Here is a 13029-nt window from a genome sequence, read left to right as displayed (position 1 = left end):
TCCCTTGCATTTCAGAACTTACAGTTTCACAGGCAATGAGGGCCAAGGCCTGGAAACATTAGACTATGTTTTCCTTATTCTGCCAAAGGGACATTGGCCACAAATCCCTGGGTGCCTTGCCTTCTTAAGACCTACTGAACTGGTTGTGTAATTTGTTTGTTCAGTGGGATTGTATCTTGTCCAAGTACTCTGGGTGCAAGTCTGGGTTGAACACAAGAGGGACAGGTTCACTTCTCTCTTCCTCTGTCTGTGAGGTTGCAGCTTAGGCCAAATATAAGCTAGATCAGGCACAGTTACATTAGGCTACATAACTGTGCATCTAGTTTTAGAGCTTCAGTTATTAAGAAGTGACCTAGAATACAGTAGAGTCGTATTCTAACCTGTTTATTCTATTCAGTAGAATGAGATCACACTTGGTTTTATGAGAGTTTTCCTTCTTATGGTAAACATTCCAGACACTGCTTACTCATTCTCAGGTTACTATACTGTAGTTTTGCTCACTGTCATGGCTAAGAACATGACATTTCTGGGTGAAGATTAAATTTAACCAGTTTGAGAAATTACCGCCCACCCAAGGAGAGTCTTTGCATAAAAAGTGATGGTCTTTATTTCTGTAGTAATTAACAAATTTTTCAGAATTTGTATTTTCCCAAGGTATAAAAACCAAGCATTTTATGGTAATCCTAGCTCACCTATCCTATTTAGTCCCTGGTGCTTAGTGATGCCTGGTGAATGAGGGTCTTCACCCATTCACTTACTTGCCACCAGTTCACTGCCTTGTTACCAAGTTTCAGTGATCAGTTGTAGCTCACTCTGAGGATGATTCCTACATGAAGGGCTCTGATTTTTACACTGTGGAAAAATACAAATTATGTAATTAACCTAGGTGAGATAGTTACCTATTGATCTGTGCTTCTACCTTTGTTGGGAAGTACAGGATTCTTTTGAACTTTCCTTAAAAGGCTCTGATTTGTAATTACCTGGGAGAAATAAAAATTAGCTTAAAATTTTATGTTTTTAGGAAAATATAAATAATCCCCTTTTATGTATGACTATTCCTCAGTGTGAGCTGGAAATGGTCATTAAACTTATAATCAGATTGTCTTACAGAGTCCTTGAAACATTTAGGCTTATTTTATTTTACCTGAATAAGGTTATATGCCTTCAGGCACTGCAGTACAGTAGACCCCCGGTATTCGTGGAGGTTAGGGACCACAGCTGCCCGCGAATAGCTAAAATCTGCAAATACTTGAGACCCCCCTCTAAACAACACACAACTGCCTATTTTAATAGCTCAAGCATCCTAAAAATGCTTATAACTGCTTATTTTAATAGTTCAAAACACCAAATGTACCTTAAACTGTTCTAAAACACTTTAATATCCTTTCAAAGTCACCTTACAACATTACCTTGAAAAATATATTATCATTTCAAAGTCATTTTACAACATTACCATGAAAAATATATGGCTTACAACTATGAGTGAACACTCCTACAACTGTTACTCTTACCAAGGCGAAAACTAATCAAGTTACCCCTATGTTCAGGCGCACACATTCTCTTTCATACAGTATTCAAACCTTACCGTTTTCTTGTAAGATAGATAGGGTTAATATTGGTACATCGGTTGGTGAATGTTTAAGAAAAAAATGAAGTTGATATTTTGCTTTGTGTACAGTACTTTAATATTAATATTTGAAAATTAGTAAATATATTTTTTCTATCAAAAAAATATATTTTGACAAAAATAAAATCAAAACTGCTAATATTTTAGATATGCTCTATATATTAAGTTATTTTTTCTTTTTTAATAAGTGGTATCTCTTCTTTCGGTATTTCCCTTTACTTCCTCTTACTCCTTCATAATGAACACCATATTCTTTGAAAGCTTGAATTTTAAGTCATTTGCCCCTATGGGCTTGTTCATATGAATAGGTTTCTTTTACTGAATAATAATAATAATAATAATAAAATAATATAATAATTAATAATCATTGATAATAATAATTAATAATAATAATAATTGTAATAATAATAATAACAATACAGTAATAATATGAAAAAATCCGCAAGTAGGCTAATTTTCAGTGAATTATTTGGAGTTATGCTCTACAGAAAAATTTGTAAATAGGTGAATCTGTGAATCCTGAACACAAATAGTCAGGGGGTTGACTGTAGCACTCCATAAGTCTGTGTTGGCTAGCCCAATTGTTCACCTAGCCAATTCAGACAAAATTAACAGTAGCAAGTATGATCTTAAAAAGCTGTAGATTAAAGTATGTAAAATTTGAATGTAATGAAAAAAGGTTTTTGGTACATTATTATAATGAAATACTTATCTTTATGGTTCTCTACAGAGATTTTTTGTGTTTTCAGATACCTTCACGTTAACAAGTCTGCTGTCAGAGGTTTAGTGGTGACAGGGATGTTGAAAGTAAGATGTTTTCGTAAACTTTTTAAAATTTTTGGTATAAATGTATACTAAATGTCAACTTGTTCTGACATGAATACAAACCTTCGGTCGTTACATGTGGGGTTAACATTCAGCGAGCTGGAAATCCAGCCGTTAAACTTTTGCAGGGTGGTTTGGTAACAGTAGGGCCGGAAGCACCACCACCAAGTCGGAGTGCATTCAATTTTACACTGTTTTCTTTTGGCCACAGTCTAGTATGGATGTGCATTTATTTTCTCTGTCCTGCCATTCAAGTATCTCTTATGTGTTTGAATATTTTGTTTTTATATATTGTTAATATTTTTTATACTGTCCATATATTGATATATTGAGACATTTCAACATGTTTCTCTATGTCTCGCTAATGTTATCCAGGTAGTCTCCTTTTTACAATGGGGGTTCCGTTCTGACGCCAAGTTGTAAGGCAAAAATCATTGTAAACTGAAATAATTGTCAAAAATCATAAGAAAACCTTACTTTTAATCCTTTGAGTATCCTATGGGTATCTTGAAAACGATGTAACCTGCATTTTTATTAAGTCTTTCATAAAAAACCTCCAAAATTGAGAGAGAGAGAGAGAGAGAGAGAGAGAGAGAGAGAGAGAGATTACTTGGGAATAGGTTCCAGAACCTACTGCAGAAATGCAAAATCCTCTGAAAAGCAAAAAATCCCTTCTAAAAATGCTTATGATTGCCTATCTTGAAAGTTCACATACCAAATATACTTAATTTAAATTATTATCCTATTACTACTGTACTAATCTTTGAAATTTTATTATTAATATCATTTCAAAGTCATCTTAAATATTAGTACCCTTTTCCAGCCAAAAAGAAAGAGAGAGAGAGAGAGAGAGAGACCACTGTGACTTACATTCAGCCATTCTTGTGCTGGCATGGGAAATGAAGAGAGAGAGAGAAGTTTATCTCTTTAATCTCTAGGAATGTTAATCCATCTCTAGAGAGAGAGACGAAAGAGAGAGAGAGAGAGTCTTCCAAAGTTGAGACCACTGTGACCTTTACTTGCTCTTTAAACACTGAAGAACAGACAAACTTATCTCTTTAAAGTCTAGGAATGTTAATCCATCTCTACTGCGACTGACGAAAAGAATTTTCTCAAACTGTGCATGTAAAGAGACTGAAATTAGCAGTATCTTTTTTCTCAGAGAAAGAGAGAGAGAGAGGTATCTATTTTTATATCTATCCATTTCTTATTCGAGAGAGAGAGAGAGAGAGAGAGAAATTGATCTTCTATCCTTGGTCAGAAATCAGAAATGTATAGTAATTTGACATATTTGACAGTTCCACCATCCCCATAGCTTCAAATTTTTGGGAAAAAGACAGGTTGTGATATTTCTTTGTTTAAAAATTGAAATAATTTACTATAAAAGTGCATAAATTTGTAATTACAGTATATTATTATTATTTAATCATATTATTTAAAAATTAGTACTTATTATTAGGTAAATCATTTATCATACAAACATGGTTAGTCCTCACCATCTCCCACAAGTTTGTTAAAAAAATTCTTGTCCCATCATTCTCTTTCTGAGAGAGAGAGAGAGATGGGCAGTTGGCCTTACCTAAATCTCAAGAGTGAAATTATTCGCGAATTATTCGGGGAAAAAGAGAGAGAGGTTGAATGAAGTGATTACATAAGTAAGCAGTTTTGTGATGGATTTTAATTTAAAATTTTATCGATACTTTGCTTTGGTTACCTTAATATTAATATTTGAAAATTAGTAAATAATTTTTTTATAATAAAAAATGTATTTAGTCATGAAACTAAAAAAAAATCAGTAATTAGTGAATATTGCTCTATGAAAAACTCCCTGAAGTAAGGGAGGCAGTACCGTGGAACATATTGTATGCGGATGATATTGTCCTGTGTGCAGAGAGGCAGGGAAGATCTGGAAATGAAACTGGAAAAATGGAGACAAGTACTGGAGGACAGAGGAATGAGAATAAGTAGATCTAAGACAGAATATGTGTGTATCACCAATGATGGGGTGATAGGGAAAGTATTCAGCTTTGGGGAGAACCAATAAAGAGAGCTGAAAATTTTAAGTATTTGGGATCCTTTGTTAATGGTGGAGGACGTATGGAAGAAGTAAAACATCGGGTACAGGCAGGCTGGAACAACTGGAGAGCAGCCTCTGGAGTTCATTGTGACTAAAGAGTACCGCCGAGGTTAAAAGGAAAATTTCATAAGATGGTGGTAAGAACAGCAATGATGTATGGCACGGAAACAGCAAGCTTGAGAAAGACAGAGGAGAAGAAGATGGATGTGGCAGAAATGAGAATGCTCAGGTGGATGGCTAGGGTGACGAGAGAGGATAGGATCCGAAATGATTACATTAGGGGGTTGACTAAGGTGGTGGAGATATCAAAGAAAGTGCAGGAGGGGAGGCTGAGATGGCATGGACACCTGTTGAGGAGAGATGAGGACCACACTAGTAGGCATACTATGGGGATGGAGGTCCAGGGAAGAAGAAGAAGAGGGAGACCAAGAAGGAGATGGAAGGACTGTGTGAGGGCAGACCTGGTTGAGAAGGGAATTGATAAGGCAGAAGCACAGGATAGAAATAGATGGAAACGGCTCATCTGAAACGGCGACCCCATATAAAAATGGGAACAAGCTGGGAAGAAGAAGAAGAAAAACTCCCCGAATGTGGATTTTCTTCCATTGTATGCATTGAACCGAGTCATCCGAAATATTACTGTTGAGAATCATAAGAAAACCTTACTTTTAATCCTTCGGGTGTCTTGAAAACAAAGAATCTTGCATTTTATTGAGTTTTTCATAAAAAAACCCATCCAAATATTGACCATTCTGCCAGTTTGGATGCATATTTCTTCTGTTCAGATCAGCGTTGTCTGAAATACTGTCGAAAATCATAAGAAAACTTTACTTTTAATCCTTTGGGTGTCTTGAAAACAACAAATCCTTCATTTTTATGGAGGTTTTCATTAAAAAACCCTCCAAATATTGACCATTCTGCCAGTTTGGATGCATATTTCTTCTGTTCAGATCAGCGTTGTCTGAAATACTGTCGAAAATCATAAGAAAACTTTACTTTTAATCCTTTGGGTGTCTTGAAAACAACAAATCCTTCATTTTTATGGAGTTTTTCATTAAAAAAACCCTCCAAATATTGACCATTTTGCCCTTTTGGATGCATATTTCTTTCGATCGGTGCCGAACTGGCGTCGTCCAAAATACCGTTGAAAATCATAAGAAAACCTTACTTTTAATCCAATAGGTGTTTTGAAAACAGTGTATCCTGCATTTTTATTGAGTTTTTCAACAGAAAACCTCCAAAATTTAACCATTTTGCCATTTTGGAGCCATATTTCTTTCATCAGATTGGCGTTGTCAGCGTTGTAAACCTGGAACATGCGTTGTAACCCAGGAAATAATTTTGATGAATATATTTGAAGAGTGTCATAAATTTGGAACGTCGTAAGCCGAGCCTGTTGTAAACCGGAGACTGTCTTTATTCACTTATTATTGCTACTTAGCCATATTGACTAGTAATCTGTACAAGTTTTGGAACCTTTCTCCTTATATATCATTTTGCATACTTTTTTGTATTTATACGAACCCAACACCTATCTCCTTGGTGTTTGTTTCATGTATTGTGTTTTCTTTATTCATGTAACTGTGGAGAGTTGGAGGGATAGTTTCCAACTCTAGATGCCATCTGTTCTATTTTTAGACATCTCTCAACCTCGTTTAAGAACTTCCCTCCTCGACATTCTTTTTCTCCTTGTTCTGAAATGCCTTTTCATGAACAAACAATGCATTTTCTTTTCAACTACACAATTTCTTGGAATCTCGTAATGTATTAATCTTTCAGATGATGTGTAAATTGAGAGGCTTGAGACAAGGCAGGATTTTTGTGTTTCCAGGCAAGGGTTTCATATTTAGTAGTACAAGGATACTTCTTGCCTAAACCTAGCAAGTTTCCCCCCTCTCCCTCAACACGGAGGTTGATGTCGCAAGATCTTTGACAGTGCGTTTGGTCCGGACTTGCTCTCCAGGACTAGTGGGAGTTCCTGTGTATGGTTCCTGTCTTGTTTGTTGCCCCGTCTTTGTGGGTCTGGGGTAGGGTGTGAGTCGAAGGCTTGCTCTCTTCCTCTCTCTGAATGTCGTTCAAGGCCTCCTTTGCAGTAGAGGATTTTTGCCAAGAGGAAGCATCAGAGGAGGAAGAAGGCACCATTTCAGGAGGGGGTTTCCCCTTCGATGGCCGCTTCTTAGTCTCCTGGTTCCTTCTTTTCCCAGCTTCCTCCAATTGCTTCATCTTCCTTGGAAGATTTTACTCCTTCCCATTCTTCCATAGCTTCATCTTAGGAAGTTTTGGGTGAGGGGTCAGGAGATATTTTCTCTTTGGCTGGCCCCATTCTCTCAGTGGGAGGAGGCAATCAATGCCATCTTGTTCTATTTCAGGTTCAGAGGCTCAGAAGATGGCTGGCATCTGGGCTTCTCTGGGCTTCTGTAGGCCTTCCAGGAGTACCAGCCTACGGTGACCTATTGTCCCATTTCTTGTCCTCCAGCTTTCCCGTGTCGTCCACCTCAACAGTTGCCAGCCCTGCTGCTCTCCCCTTGACTGTACCAGTGTTGCCACATAAGCCTTTGGTATACCGTGACCATCGTTTTGAGTCAGTGGCTGCAGTAGGTAACCCGTTCACCTCTTCGTAGACTTACGGTTCTGGAATCTGGATCTGTCGGTAGTGTATCACTTGCAGAGCCTTGGAACCCCTTTTGTGGTGGTGGCTGCTGCTGCTGCTCAGTCAGCAGCGTATCCCTGGTAGAACTTTGGACCCTCTACCGCAGTGGTGACTTTTACTTAGGATCCATCTTCTGATGGTCTCATGAAAGCAGTAGTTGACAGAATCGACATAGTTATTCCAGAGAAGTTCACCCGTATTATGAATAGGAAGCGCCGCAGTCTTCGCCTGATCACAGCTGTGGTCCTCCCGCTGCTGCTTGCTGCGCTCTCGCTGATGAGCGGGTGTCACTTCCAGCCTCTTCTCATCCATCAGTATTTCACTCCCAGCAGACATTGGCGATTGGGAAACCTATGGCAGTGTCATCTTCCCTGATCCCCTGTTCCTGTTTGTAGGAGGGATGACAAGGCTTCTGTTAACTCTCTTATGCCAAATGACGTAGTGGTATGTAAAATTACCCTACTCCCCATCCTACCTGACTGATGTACCGCTACGTAAAATTTACCCAAATTTTTGGTACATGTATTAGGAGTATATTTTTTTTTATTCGGACAATTAGTGGTTTCCATAGGCTAAAGAATACCTTGGACCGTTTAACTCGGGCATCAATACACCAGCCAAGCAGTTCCTGTACTGTGCATGTGCAAATCCCTGGTGTAGTAAAATTCTCACAATGAAATCAGCTGATCCTACCTACGCTTCTCTCTCGTATCTTACTTTTTTTTTTTTTTGTACATTATTTTATAAAATGTGGGATTTGTATGTGGGATTACATTATTGGAAACACTGTTTCGTACCCTCTTTTTCTATAAATTTTTTCACCAACTGTACTAATTCATTTTCATTCTTTTATATGTCGATTTTTAGAGAATTTTGTGGGCTTTCTCATAAAAAATAATTCATTCGCCTCACTGTTATAGTTTTTGAGCTATGAACGATAATGTTGACAATGGTAAAATTTTTTTTTTAGTTTTGATCAACTTATAACGTCAAAATGAAACTGTTGCCTTTACCAAAACCATTTTTCTTGACTTATTGTATTCCTCAACCTTTACATTTTCGTATATTTACAAGGTAATTCCTGTGAAAAATAGCCGAGATAGAGCTCTTAAAAAAAATAACTTTGTAGCGCTAATTCTCGCTGTACGCCGGGCAGAGCGCTCTGTTTCTTACCCTCTTTTCTATCAATTTTTCACCAACTCTACTTATTCGTTTTTTATTATTTTATATATAGATATTTGGAGAATTTTGTTGGCTTTCTCAAAAAAAATTCATTTGCCTGACTTTCATAGTTTTTGGGCTATGAACGAAAATGTAAAAATAAGTAAAGATTTTTTTTTTTTAAATAACTCAAATTTTTTTGTATTCAGAGGGCTGGGACTCTTATTCTGACTATTCCACCATAAAATATAAACATTGTGAAAAAAAAGACAGCAGAATGAACGTTGTTGGTATAAAATTTCTATTTTTGCTGAATTTTTGAAGAAATTATTTTTTGCGCTGTTGAGCGCTCCCAGACACCTCGGATCTCTGGTAGGCGCGGCGCTCAAACTATAAAGATGCGAAAGTGTTAAGAATCCCATGTAGTGAAGGCTTTGGAAATATTCGTGGATTTTAGCTATTTGGGGGGGCATGTGGTACTCATTCCCCGTGAATACGGGGTTGTTTACTGTACCCTCATTAGATGGAATGAGAGGTCATGGTCTTCGACAAAGTCTCCCCATTCCTTCCCATCCTCTCTCAGAGGTGAGAGAAATTAGCCTAATGGTGAGATGACAACTATCCCCTTGGGGTGTTATACACACTTCCCCTCCAGAGATACTCCATGCCTCAAAGCATCAACCAAAGGGCATTCCTTTACACTTCAAGAGGTTAGGTTGGGTTTGGATTAAGTTAGGTACTTAACCTAACTTAGCCTAGCCTTACTAGTTCTAGTCTAACCTTACCAGACTTGAATTTCAGTATCCTGGGACTTCTTGTTTCATGGCATCATCCAGAAGGTAGTTACTTGTTCTTCAAGGGTCTAGGTTGGGTTGGGTACTTAACTCAGTTTAGCCTAGCCTAAACTAAACCTAACCTAGCATGACCTAATCTGCACCTCAATAACCTGGATCATCTAAGATCTCCAAGCCTCAGGATCCAAGGGTAGGTGCTCGTAGGGTTGATAAGGAATGGTACCGTGGTAGTTCTTTAGTCAACAAGGGGTGGGGGTTGCTAGTGTCCTATCATCTCAATTGATGATGCAGGTGCATGGGTTTGCAGTAGCACACTCGGCACAGTGGTCAACCAGACACATTCCAGGATGATGGCTGTATGACAGACAAGCTCAGTTAGTAGGGTCAGTGTTAGCGACAATTGGTCTTGACACCTCAACGTTTCAAAGAATTGCTCGATCTAGGAAGACGGTCCATTAGACCTTCAGTCTCGACACTCCAAAGATGTTACTATTCTTCTCTATCTCTGTGGACCATGGGTATAACAGCCATCGACCAGGCCACATTGAAAATATCGCATCTTGTCTGGTCAGCGAAGTTAGCAATGATTGAGTCAGGTCAATACTTGGATAGGTGACCTCCTGGAGCACCAGATTCTGTTGACATCTAGGAAACCTCTCACAACCATGGTCAGAAATGTTGGGAATGGTCAGTACTTGAGTAAGTGACCTCCTAGAAACTTAAGATGCTGTTGCCATCTAGGAGACATCTTTCTCGCCCATTATTCAAGTATTGGGCTTATAACTTGCTGTCATTTTGCCTGATTCGTTGGAAGATGAACAGTACCTCCAAACTAAGTACCAACAACTTGTTTTTGGTACCCACTCAGTCAAGAAGTGGGTCTAGGAGCTCCATTTCTTTTGACTGATATAGTAACATTCCTCCTGTGAGGAGTGGGAGATGTAAGCAGTGGCCGCTGCTGCTGTATTTACTACTTGATCACAACCCAAGGAGAGAATATTGTGTGGATCTTTAAACAGTTCTCTTTAAGACTTCCAAGAGTCTCAAGACCCAAGATAGATATTCCTCGGCATGATAGCAATGACACCATGGTAGTGCCATGGTCAACAAAGGGTACTAGTGACCCTTCATGTGCTCTATTGCAGTGCAAGTACACAAGCAGACAGAAGAACATTCACTACAGTGGCCAACTAGACATCCCAAGGAAGATGAATGTAATTACAACAATTACAGTATTCACTGAAGTCAGGAGATGAGGACAGTTGATCTTGGCACCTTGACTTCTGGAAATTTGTTCAACCTCTGAAGAAGCTTGATCATAGTCCTTCTTTCTTGACTTATTGAAGTTGGCACTGTTCTGTTCTGTCCTGTGTGACATCTTTATTGCACCACTAACCTGGTTGTTGGTTAGCTTAGTTGTCGAGAAACAGTGCCAATGGGATTTCTCTGACTAGTGAGATGGACTGACTATGAGCAAACCATTTTGTTATTCTTCAGCTTTATGGTGTCCAGACACTGTGGCATTCATCCAAACCTTTTCAGAATCAAGGATATTACATTCCTTGAATTCAAAATGCCCAGAAGTCTGACAGTTGAGCATCTCTCGTTCAATAGATCACAAGTATGGCCTCCTCCCTATGCTCTATCATGGTCAGGAAGAGAGTACCCAGTTGTGCCAAACTACCAGTCAGTTCAGAGATTTACTCAGAATCCCTCCAAAAGTAAGTCTCCCATATGCAAAGATGGCGGGTTTTTATTTATGTAGGAACAAGTGACAAATTTTTAATTTGTATTTTTCCTAACATACAGACCTGAGGTCTTTACATAATGGGCCCACCCCTTACCTTCCCTCATTCTCTTACCTGGGCCAAAAGGTAAACTGCATAGAACAAGGTATTCCTCCACCCCTACCATTGGTAACTGTTACCATAACCAACCTTGCCAAAGTTTAATGGCTGGATTTCCAGCCTGCTGAAAGCTAATCCCATTTGTAAAGACCTCAGGTTTGTATGTCAGGAAAAATACAGATTAATTTAAAAATTTGTCATTTTGCTGATGCTAGGTGTATGAGAATGGGAGCTCCTTTCAGAGGTTCATAGAGGGGTTTTGGCAGGCTCTACAGGATTGAAGTGAAGTCCCAGCTCTGAGGTCTCACTGAGGCTGAGAGATCTGCCTGGCCAAAATGTCGAATTAGATCCAGAATGTTTCAACTGCCCCTACGTTAACAAAGAGATCTACCATCAAGGAAATAATTGCATTGAGTGCAGGCACATTTTGCTTGCTGCACCAGGTGACAGACCTAACCCATTTCCCCTGGTAAGATTTAATTATGTATCTGAAACATTTAAGGATCAGGATGGTAACTGCTGCTTCCTTCAAAAGTTCCCCAGAAGGTAGGCTGGGACTGGGACAGTTTGTGCACCCCTTCTGAACATCTGGGAGCCACTTTTGCTAAGGCTAAAATGTGGCTGTGAGGATTTTGTGGGTGCCCTTTGCCTAATCTTTGGATCATTCTGAAGGGAGAGAAGGTGTAAAACTCCAGGCCATTCCTGCTGTAGCTTTACATTCATTGCTCAAGTGGCTAGGTCCATTTGTGGAAGACAATTTAGGGGCAGCTTGTGGTTCACAGAGGTTGCAAACCTCAGTGCTGAAGGATCATTCAGGAGGGAAAGTTCAGTTCCTCATGCTCAGGGAGTTTGTGAAATGTTCTTCGTCCCCTTTACAGAACACAAGATAACAATGACTCCACATGGCTATTCCCAAGTGAATGTCTGTAGCACTAGTTAGCTCAGGTCTTCCTAGTGTGTCCTTTCTTTCCTTAGGTAAGCTATGGTATTGGTCTTGTCTGACATGACTGATACTTTGACCTTCTGAGGATGTTGCAAATTCATGGAAGCATAGGAACATAGCCTGCAGCTCCATTAGGTTTATGTGCATCTGCCTCATGTTCTCTGTTCAGATAACCATGGTCTGCAGATGTGAGCTTCTTATCCATGGTTGAAGGCAACTGTGAACTGGAGAACCTCTGGGTCCTTTGGAACTAGAACCCACTTAATTCGGGTTTTCTCTGACTCAGCCAGAGGATATCCACCATGACATCTCGAGTCCTTGGGACTGTTGTTGGTGTTGTTGTTGTTGTTTTTTTTCATGGATTCCATCTTCCAGCATTTTTCCAGCTGTAGTGAGATCCTGAATTTGGTGGATAGAACCAGCCCTTCCATGGAGACCAGGTGGCTTAAGACCACATACCACATCCTTGTGATGTGGGAGGCACAAGCCTTGAATGTGCAGAAAGTACACATCATCCTTCGTATCCTTTTACCTTGAAGTTTGCTTTGTCCTGCAGGGAGTATTACCATGACAGGTCTGACAACCACCTGGCAACTAGTGGGCCCAAGGATATATGCATTTGGAGAAGTTTCAAGGCCTGGCAGTCAGCGAGGTAATGTCCTGCAATTATCATGTCCATGCAGGCCTCAGCTGGCAACCCCTGACACATGCACTGAGGCATACTCAAGGTTGGGTCATGCAATCATGAAAATATCCCAAGAACTTAACTTGCTAAAAGAAAAAAAAAAAGTTCACTGCTACACTCCCTAATGTTTGCAACACTTGTTAAATTCCGAAAGGGTTGAAAGCAAGAATTATAGAATGAAAAACCAGTTAGAATGGTATGGAATAAAATAAAATTATAATTAAAATCAGTTATTAATAATTATCATAATCTATTTTTTAGCCCATGAATGAAGACTAAAAATCCCTGAGGCCTAGAACTCCTTTAACAAAGAAAGACACTTTGCATACACCAGCACTATCTGCCTTTAGCCCCCAGTTAAACATTTTTGGTCATGAGTAAAAAATCCTGGAAAGTCAAACCACTGATAAAAATGCAAAT

At 39.1% G+C, this 13029-nt stretch overlaps 1 protein-coding gene across 13 annotated transcripts in view; it reads left to right on the top strand.

Annotated features, from left to right (window-relative positions):
* Positions 1–13029, top strand: part of LOC136827977 (serine/arginine repetitive matrix protein 5-like) — a 105182-nt gene that overhangs the window by 6599 nt on the left and 85554 nt on the right. For 12 of the 13 annotated variants that reach the window (XR_010849859.1, XM_067085565.1, XM_067085570.1 and 9 more), the window contains exon 2: positions 2377–2434. The gene's annotated coding sequence lies outside the window, so the exon portion shown is untranslated. Of the gene's footprint in view, positions 1–2376; positions 2435–13029 lie in introns of those variants that run through there. The other variant, XM_067085563.1, reaches the window with a different exon arrangement.

This window comes from Macrobrachium rosenbergii, chromosome 42 (genome assembly GCF_040412425.1).
Source record: "Macrobrachium rosenbergii isolate ZJJX-2024 chromosome 42, ASM4041242v1, whole genome shotgun sequence".
Classification (NCBI taxonomy): domain Eukaryota; kingdom Metazoa; phylum Arthropoda; class Malacostraca; order Decapoda; family Palaemonidae; genus Macrobrachium; species Macrobrachium rosenbergii.
Note: the sequence above shows the minus strand (reverse complement) of the source record. Positions and strands in the feature narration are given on the sequence as shown.